The following is a 9,812-nucleotide window of genomic DNA, read 5'->3' as shown; positions in this document are numbered from 1 at the left end:
TTTGTAAATAAAAACCAAGCTACAAGCGGCTGAAAAAAGACAGTGCGACAAATAGACTGTGTCAGTCGTAAATATTCAAGAGGAAGTGTAAAGGAAATTCATATTCAAAATTGTAAATCAACACTCAATAAATCACAGGTGTGAATTAGCATTTGCCCATCCAAATGTCATCTTCTGCCACAGACTGTAACTAACCATAACATTTACCATAAGTTTTTGTTCTCAGGAGTGGTGATGGCATGAACAGTTGTCACACGTAGAATTTCTGAAATATTGAACCAAAACTTGGTGTATGGAAAGAATTAAGAAGATGGCAGGTGGAAGAGGAAAGGAGTTCTCTTAAGAAAATATAGCAGTTATGTGCTATTGCCAGTGGGAATGTTTCTTATATTATTCTGGTATTTTGATTAGGTTTAAAGAAAGGCTCTAGAAAAATAGATGAATAACCATCTAAGCACATTCATATCATTAAGGAAGAATTATTCCCAAGCAACTAAAGAAGGAACTAAGTATTTTTATGATTACCTTTCAATGAATAAAAAAGGACCAATTTAGGGCAGAAACCCTTGTTTCTGGCTTAATCTGCAAAGAAATTCTACAAACTATACTTTGAATTTCCTGTATAGAAAAAAAAAGCATATGAGGCATACTAAGAACACATTTAGTCTGTAAAATGGCTTCTCTGAAAATACACAGAGGTTAAACTAGTTTTTCGGGTTGTACTCAATGATATAATCCTCAAGAAACAGATTCTGATTTTTTTCTAGGGCTAGACAGTCATCACAAAAAATAACTCATTTTATAATATATATAATTCTTTGTTCTTTTTCATAATCAAATCTACCAGTACCATTTAAGAAAGGTAAAATATTTGGCAATGTTACATTAAAGCAAAACATATATGCAATATCTTCCTGCACTGCCGCAAAAAACCTGTTTAAAATATGCATTGTTTAAAATATGAGTAGCAAACTGTGTGTAAGATGGAAAAGAAAATTGATTCCCAGATATCTGTCCCAAACTTTGCTGGAAAAGAGAGGTCAAATTCTGCTCAATTTCTGCTCTGGAAATATTGAAAAGATGCCAAATCATATTTAATTTTTCTGTCTTTGATTTTTTTAAAAAATTGTCACTTGTCAACAATTCTTCAATGAGTAAGTTCTGCAAATGTTGACAGCTCATTTAGTATGTGGAATATTATCAAAATGGGAATATTAATAATATATTATTAATAATACCGATTTCTTTCTCGTTTTTCCTTTTTTTTTCATGTGGCACACTCATTATGTATTTCTAAAGAATTCTGTAGGTAGAACAGTTATTTGATTCTTCAGATGTCAAATTACAGTATTCCTTTATCTATGGTAAATAAACTTGATAGCAACTGTGCCAGGAAATACCTGCGTTCAAACCTGAACACGTGTTCCTATTCACGTGTCATTCATGTGGCTTTGAAAGCTTGAGGCAGTGCTCATGGATCTTGAGCTGATTGCCCTGAAAGGTAGGACATGATCACATTATGGTAATGAAAACCAATTACAGAAATGATCACTAAGCAATGCGATCAACAATGCAACATTTCATGAACAAATAAGAGAAAATATTTATGAGCGCTTAGGCACCTATAATGAATCCAGTGTCTACTGCCTTTTAGAGAGTTTGTCATTTATTTTTCACAGCCTCTTTCCATTTATTTTTTAATACAGAATCATTCACCAACTCATTTGACTTCTGTGTTATTATCTTGGCTTTACAATTCAGTTGCACATTCAAATATATTATCTTAGTTTGTTTTTCAAAGAGCCATTGTAACACAAATACAACCAAAAGCTTTTGGCTTTGTTTTCCAAACACAATCCCCTTAAATGCTTATCATGTCTTCTTGTGAGTATCTAAATTTTTTCTGCAGGTGATCATGGAAACAAAAAAGGCTCCATGTTACCAGCATAAAAGCCTTCTGGCTCGCTTTATTTTTGTTCCCTTCCACCTTCCCTACTTATCCCTTGACTCTTTCCTGAAGGATTTTATGACTTAACATTATGAATATTTATTATGAGTTAGAAAAAGGATTGTAAATTACGTTCATTTACTTAATATGTTTTCAGTTCTCAGTTTTGTACATCGGAAGTTGAATGTGTCCCTCACAGCCTTCTTTTCAAAGATATTATTATCAAGAGGATAAATATGCAAGAGCATACCTAGGTACTTTTTAGTTGCCTTTATGTTTATAGATTCCTATCTGTTGGTAGTCAAATGATAAAGACAAGCTAGGTGATTAATTTTTCCACTGTGGTAATCACATTGATTTAGTTCATATTCATGACATTTCATATTGTTAACAGTCAATGACCCCAAATTAATATAGGAACAGTTTTGGCAAACCAAAGCACAATCTGACAATGCATTTACAACTCTGATAGTGTTCTTACTGTGCTGAGACTGAAATGTCAGTTATATTGGGAATGAGGGAATAGTGCATGTATAGACGAAACAAAATTAACATATATGATTATACTTGAAAGTTAAACTATCGTTACTGAAAATCAGCATTCTAATCGTAGTGCATACAACCCCTGAGAAGAACACATAAATACCCAACATAGATATTTTAGAAATAGGAGAGAGAGCATAGCACAAGTACAGAAGACCTACCAAGAGCCATAGAATGAACCTGGAAGAATTAATGAAGCAGTGTGCTATCACTTATCTGATGATTTGCAACCATAAATCACACTAATGATGGTGATAGTCCTATTGCTCAGGAATGAATTTTCTAATTGAGCTTTTGGAAGTTGGAAATCAAAATATTCACCTTAGAAATTTGGGTTTAGAGCAATGAGTCAACCCCTTTGGCGCCAACAACTGTAGAGCAGCTACACCTGATTTTTGTACATTTCACGTGGCTGCTGATTGAGAGCTGAGATCGTGTACTTAGGTTTTGTGTGCATTACACATCCATCTGTTCCTCCGTCTGGCAAAGAAAAAAAAAGGGGGGGGAAAAAAAGGAAAAACAAAAGCATAGGAGTGCTTTATAAACTCCTTTCACCAATACAGCAGTTGTTAGCTTCCTGCTGGTAGCCCTGGTGTAGGCTTCATTGGGTAATTATTACAGCAGGAAATAACCAACCCACATGTTCAAAAGTGATTGCTAGTTCAATTAACTATCCAGAAGCAGGCAATTTTTTTTCTTAGGATGTAGAAACAAAAGTATAACAATATTTGTGTATCTTTAATGTAAGCACTTAGATAACATCCGTGCAATTTTATACCTGCACAAATTTTTGTAATTGAAACAAAAAACTAATGCTAATTAAATGCTTTAAATAGATAATAAGTCATGAATAGATAATAAAACATGAACTTTCCTAGGTACTTTTTGTGTCAGGTGTAATATTAGGTCTGTTGTTATTTAGCATTTTCATTAATGATTCAAAGATAAGCAAACAGCAGAACTAAATTCACATATAGTATTAAATTGGGAAGTCCTATACACTCACCTGAGGACAACATCTGGGACATGAGAAGTCTGAGAAACACAGGCAGAAAAAACTAAATAGACATAGAAAAGCACAGGCTAAAACATCTGGGGAAAAATAAACCAAAACCAGGACTGCATGACTGGGAGGAACTGTGAGAGCTGGCACATTAAAAGAGATTTAGGAGTAGTAGTGGACAGCAAACATGAAAACCAATCTGAGTCAGAGACAGAAATAATAAAGTGGCACCTTACCAAGGGCTACAGTAATCTACTCTCCTTCTTTGAACAGTTAATTCACAGCAAATACCATGTTTCTCTCCATCTACTTATTTCTATTTTTTGTATATTACTCCGAAGTAATTTTATTATGAGAATATTTGTGCCCATATGGCCTTGTCTTGACTGATTCATAAAGTTTTAAATGGTGTAAGCTTCATTTTGTGGGGTCTGCCCTAAATAACAGGAGAATGAGCTAGATAATCACTATAAGGAACAATGTGGTATCAATAGAGAGACGGTCTTATTAACCTGGCTCTGAAAACAACAGTTCTTCATTCCCCATTTCACATTTCCCCATTTCAGAAACTTGAAAATACTGTTAAGTTACAAATATTTTACTCAGCTTTAAAAACACTGTCAGATTCTTAACCCCAGAAAGTCTTTTCTACTTTCTGATATTTTATTAGTCTTGCATAATTATAGAAAGACATTCTGATGTGATGCTACACATGGCAGAGAGTGAAAAAATGTTTCAATCCTTGAGAGGACTTCATAGAATGGATAGAGCAGGAAGGGACCTTGAAGATCATCCAGCTCCAACCCCCCTGCCCTGGGCAGGGACATCTCCCTCCAGCCCAGGTTGCTCCAAGCCCCGTCCAACCTGGCCTTGAACACCTCCAGGGATGGGACAGCCACAGCTTCTCAGGGCAACCTGTGCCAGGAGCTCACCGCCCGCACAGTGAAAAGAATTTCTTCCTAATATCTGTTCTAAATCTCCCCTCTTTCAGTTCAAAGCCATTATCTCTGATCCTATCACTACATGCCCTTGTAAAAAGTCCCTCTCCAGCTTTCTTGTAGGTGCCCTTCAGATACCAGAAAGCTGCTATAAGGTCTCTCCCTCTTTCCCTTTTCAAAGCCATTTCTTTCTAATTTCTATAAAATTATTTAAGCCTGCCTATTCTGCGCTTTAGCCATCAAGCAGTCAGCATTTCAAAACACATTGCCATGTCTTGGTATTTTTTGAGCAATTAATTTTGGTGGATTATATGTAATATATTAATTTACCTTGTCTTCCTAAGACTGCATAGGGTCAAACGCAGGTGCTCCAATTACATACTGCTTTCACGGTGCAACAATATTGGATTTATTCTCTTCTATGTTGTCTAACAGGTAAACAGCTTTAACAGCTGATACACACCAAACCAAACACTATCCCACATAATGAACTTCTCTTTTTTAACAGGTGAGAAAAAAATATAGCTACAGGACATAATTTCTATGAGATTTGTTCTACCACATTAGGAGAAGGGAGCTTCTTCATACACCGGCCGGTAAGAGAGAGTGATAGGAAATGTCTGAATAATGGATCTGATGCAAGCTGTCACAATCATCCTATGGTTTCTGAATATCCAAATGCAAGTGACCTCTTGTCCAGGAGGTGGTCAGATACACAAGTATGTGACTGTGCACATAATGGTAAATCATCTTTCTCTATAAAAGATGAGAGATGGCTTACCAGGAACTAAAATTAACTTCCTAGACATTTATAAGACTTGATTCACACCTACCTAATGTGAACAATCTTACAGATAATCATACTAATACTTCTCTGAGCTGAACAATTAAGCATTTGGAATCTCAGTGCAGACATGCCGATATGTTTAGCTGCAATATAGTGTAGGAAAGTCCAAGTGGCTTCTAGCGTAGCAATTAAACTGTCTAATTTGGCTCCTAGATGAAGTTTAGCTATAGGACTGCACAGATTCATGTGAGACACTCCAGTGACAAAGAACAGAATTTCAGCTCTAGGGTCAATAACCTTTAACCACAAGAAAAAAGGTGAAGGTGAAAATTTCTCCTCTTTAATAAAAAATTCCTTGCTGGAAAGAGAAGAGATTATCATTATTATTTAGGTGGGATTTTTAATATGATTTTTAACTCAAATATAAAATCTGAGATTGAACTTCTGGACTAACATGTATCCTGAACCAAAAAAAACCCTCTTTATTTTACTGATGCACCTTCTTTGCATTCTAAACCTTTCTAGCATGTGTATGCACATGTACATATTTTGATGTAGAAAGACATAGTTTTACTTATATTATGTATTCATCTCCTTACTTTTCCATGTATTTCTTATTCTGAAAAAAAAAGTAGGAAGAAAAAAGGCAAAAAATTAAAACATCTTTCAGATAATCAGAGTTTCAAAAGGATTTTGAGAAGGTAGGCTTGGAGAGAGGGAATATTTGGAAAACAAAGGTTAACCATTTGCAATGGCTTTAACAAAGATCTAAGCTAAGGTTCCAGTCTGCTGCTTCCCTTTCTCCACACATGGTTTAAAGAGGGGAAGCAAGGAAATTATTTGGCACATCAATCTCTATTTCTGGCTGAGGTGTGCCACTACATCCTAATGTGACTTCTCATTCCTTTGAGAGGTGTGCTGTTCCAAGAACCTCTCTTTTTTTGTGGATTCATTTGTTTTTCCAGAAATGCTTCCCTTCTCATGACAAAGCTTCCTTTAGAAACAGAATCCTCTGATCTCAGGGCTGAAGTTTTGGGGGTTTTTTCTATTCTTTCATCACTGAAACTAGGTTGTTAAAACATCTTTTGTTACTATTTTAAATGTCCATTTCTTTGGAAGACTTCACTATGGACTGGTCTTTCCTAAGGAGAAAAAGATATTTTGTAAAAATCTCATCTCCCAAGCCACAATCTAGCATGGCTTTTTTAGCTGACGAAGCCAGATTTGGATCTAAGTTACTATCTGATGCTTTTCATGGTTTTAATAATCTGTATCTATAGCCTTGCTTTTTGCCCTGCTGTTCCAGTGCATCTGGAGACACAATTACTGATCATTCCAAAGTCACATCATAGAATATGTGTGTGTATGTGTGCACATGAGAGTAAGAGAAAGAGTGCGCATGTATAATTTCAATTTCATCCGTCCGTGTTTTGTTTCACTTCAAACAGATACTTCGCAGAAATACACAAGAAGTTAATGCTAGAGAAACAATGTTCATTATAATCCTCCAAGAACAGGCAATAAGGGTAGCAATTATATCCTGCTAATCTGTTCAATTAATCTAGATTGAGATCTAGTTATTGGATAATACTAATGGCAGCCACAGTGAGACCTCATCCGTATTTTAATGGACTACTTATGGTACGCTCCATATTTTGGGACCCAAAGGAACAGACTGCTTTTCCTCTGTTTCTCCTGAACTGTGTAGTGGATTTCTCTGGCCAGTTTTGCCTGAGTCACCATTTGTCTTGCAGCAGCACAGAGTGAACATTCATTTTTCAGTATTACTGGAAGAGATCTCCTGTCAGACACCGGTTAGCTCTTGCCTGAGCATCAGCTCTTCCTCTCCCTGCCACCCTTTGCCACCACACTGGACCGGCTGTTCAGTTGTAGACTGATGATCAGATACAACATGAAGTGGTGGCCAAATTCCAGTCATCCTGTGCAATACTTCCAGGGTAAAAACTTTAGCTTTGTAGGGGAACCTGAATGAGACCCTTGTGAACATTTTCCAAGGGAAGGACCAAAACCAGTTGGACTCAGAAGTTATTCTTTCCCCTGCAGAGAAATTTGCCTCAGCTCAGGCCTTTAGCAAGGAAGGGAGGAGAAGTTTTCATTGTTAGTGCCTATTGGATTTAGTTTCTTAGAGTATCAGTCTTCTGACTTCAAGAAATTGATTTTCGGCCCATAGTACCTTTTCAGAGTCGAGATTCCATGCATAGATAGAAACATGAAGGAGTTTAGAGTACAAAATACTAAGAGTATGAAGGAGAAAAAGACTCTTAACTTTTGAAAAGTGCCCATTGCCTTCATCTCCCTCTTATTTCATGGGGAATCCTGGGTCCCTGAGATATTTTGACAATGAGGTTGTGTGGCTTTGGTGCAGGAGGTAACTGGTCAAAATAGGCAATAATTTTAAATTTAAAGAAAAAAGCAAACAAATGCTTCCTATTAGTTGGTGTCACTACGCTATCTGTTCAGCACTTCAGTGGGCATACTCTTCCCTTTGCCAAATGCTACACATTGTATAGTCCACCCTGGTGAGGTTGAAATTGAACATCATAAAAAAAATAAAGTTTAGAACACAGTAGTGCACTGAAAAAAAAAACCATAAAATCATATGATTTTGTAATCGCTTAAGAATTAAACTATGAATTTGAGCAATCAAAATTTTGTGGCATTTCAAAGCATAAGTAGTGAAATATATATCATTGGTTTCTTATAAGGAAATTTATTACTGGTTGTTCTTATATGTGCTTTCTTGTGATGCTTGAAGTGTTAAACACTGCAGCTGGCAAGTAGAGAATGTTTAAGAAAGCATTAAAAGAAGAGTAACCACATTGAAAATACCATTTTAGCTGGACACTACTAGCAAGATGGCTTGACTGAAATGATATTTTTTCTCCACTTTACAGAGCATTTACAATTTCTATTTAATTGTACTGCTTTGTGCCTATCTTGCACAGAAAGATTACGTTCTTTCTCACAGGCTTACAATTATTAGTGATGTGTGAGTGAATTGCCAACCTGGTGCATATTGTAAAGGACACAGTTCCTGTTCCAAAGGAACAAAAAGCCTCAAAATTGTATTGTGCCTTTTAAATAAACTCTCCATGGAAAATTGTCTGAGCGCACATAGAAGTGAATCACAGTACCAATGAGGTGACCATGAGGTTCTGTGGAAGCAGTACAGCTGGACCAAGGTCCCTCAGCTGGAAAGATTGTGCTTCAGATTTCTTCAGATCATGTGGAATGCTTCAAATGAACAACTGGGGAGAATACTGCAGGCACTTCTCCCACCGTGAAAGCTAGTTGAAACAGCTTCCGTAGCACAGTGCACTGTAAAACAATACACGTTGGTGCCTGCAGTTGAGGAGTCAGTCCTGCGGTGGTTGTGATCTTTGCTCCCCATTAGGAATGCACTTTTCACTTCAAGGGTACAGCAGCAATGGCCAGGCTGCCCAGAGAGCCTGTGGAACCCTTGGACTTTGTCAACACTCACGTACACAAAGCTCCAGCTGACCCAGGGAAGGTTTAGGATGGATATTAGGAAAAAATTCTTCACCGAAAGCATTATCAAACATTGGAACAGGTTGTCCAGGAAAGTGGTGGAGTCGCCATCCCTGGAGGTATTTCAAAAATGGGTAGACATGGTGCTGAGGGACATGGGTTATTGGTAACTTGGCAGTGTTAGGTTGATGGTTGGACCTGATGATCTTAAAGGTCCCTTCCAGCCAAAATGACACTATGGTTCTATGATTCTACAACCTGCCTGGTGTTGGCAGTGCTCCCACTTCAGGAGGTAGTCTGGAATAGGAGACCCCCAGATGTCCCTTCCAAACATTTATGGGATTCCATAATCCGAAATTACCTGCCTGCAGGGAGTCACCAGTGTAGATGTGCTGTTCCAAGAAGACTGAAGTACATGAACCATTGAAAAAAAAAAAAAAAAGAAAAAAAAAAAAAAGTAGAACTAGGTATTTTTCAAAAAATGATACATAAATACAGATTGCTTGCACTTCAAGACTTCCCAGGATCTGAAGAGGGCCTACTAGAAAGATGGAGAGGGACTTTTTACAAGGGCATGTAGTGATAGGACAACGGGGAATGGCTTCAGAGTGGAAGAGGGGAGATTTGGATCAGATATCAGGAAGAAATTCTTTTCACTGTGAGGGCGGTGAGCCCCTGGCGCAGGTTGCCCAGAGAAGCTGTGGCTGCCCCATCCCTGGAGGTGTTCAAGGCCAGGTTGGACGGGGCTTGGAGCAACCTGGGCTGGAGGGAGGTGTCCCTGCCCAGGGCAGGGGGTTGGAACTGGATAATCTTCAAGGTCCCTTCCAACCTAAACCATTCTATGATTCTATGAAAGTCCAAAACAGTATCCGAGGCTGAATTCTGACAAAAAAACACTGAATCAAACCAATATTTATTTTGTAATCATAGCACAGATACCCTTTTCATTAGTGATAGTAGTGCTTTATGGGTTATTACAGTGAAAGAGATACACATTTTAATAATATTTTCTCTGTCTAACAGTATTTTAGGATTAAAAAAGAATCATACTCCTTCTGCCTACAAAGATGTTTTCCTGAATGC

This window comes from Vanellus vanellus (assembly GCF_965231255.1).
Source record: "Vanellus vanellus genome assembly, chromosome: 4".
NCBI classification, from domain to species: domain Eukaryota; kingdom Metazoa; phylum Chordata; class Aves; order Charadriiformes; family Charadriidae; genus Vanellus; species Vanellus vanellus.
Note: the sequence above shows the minus strand (reverse complement) of the source record.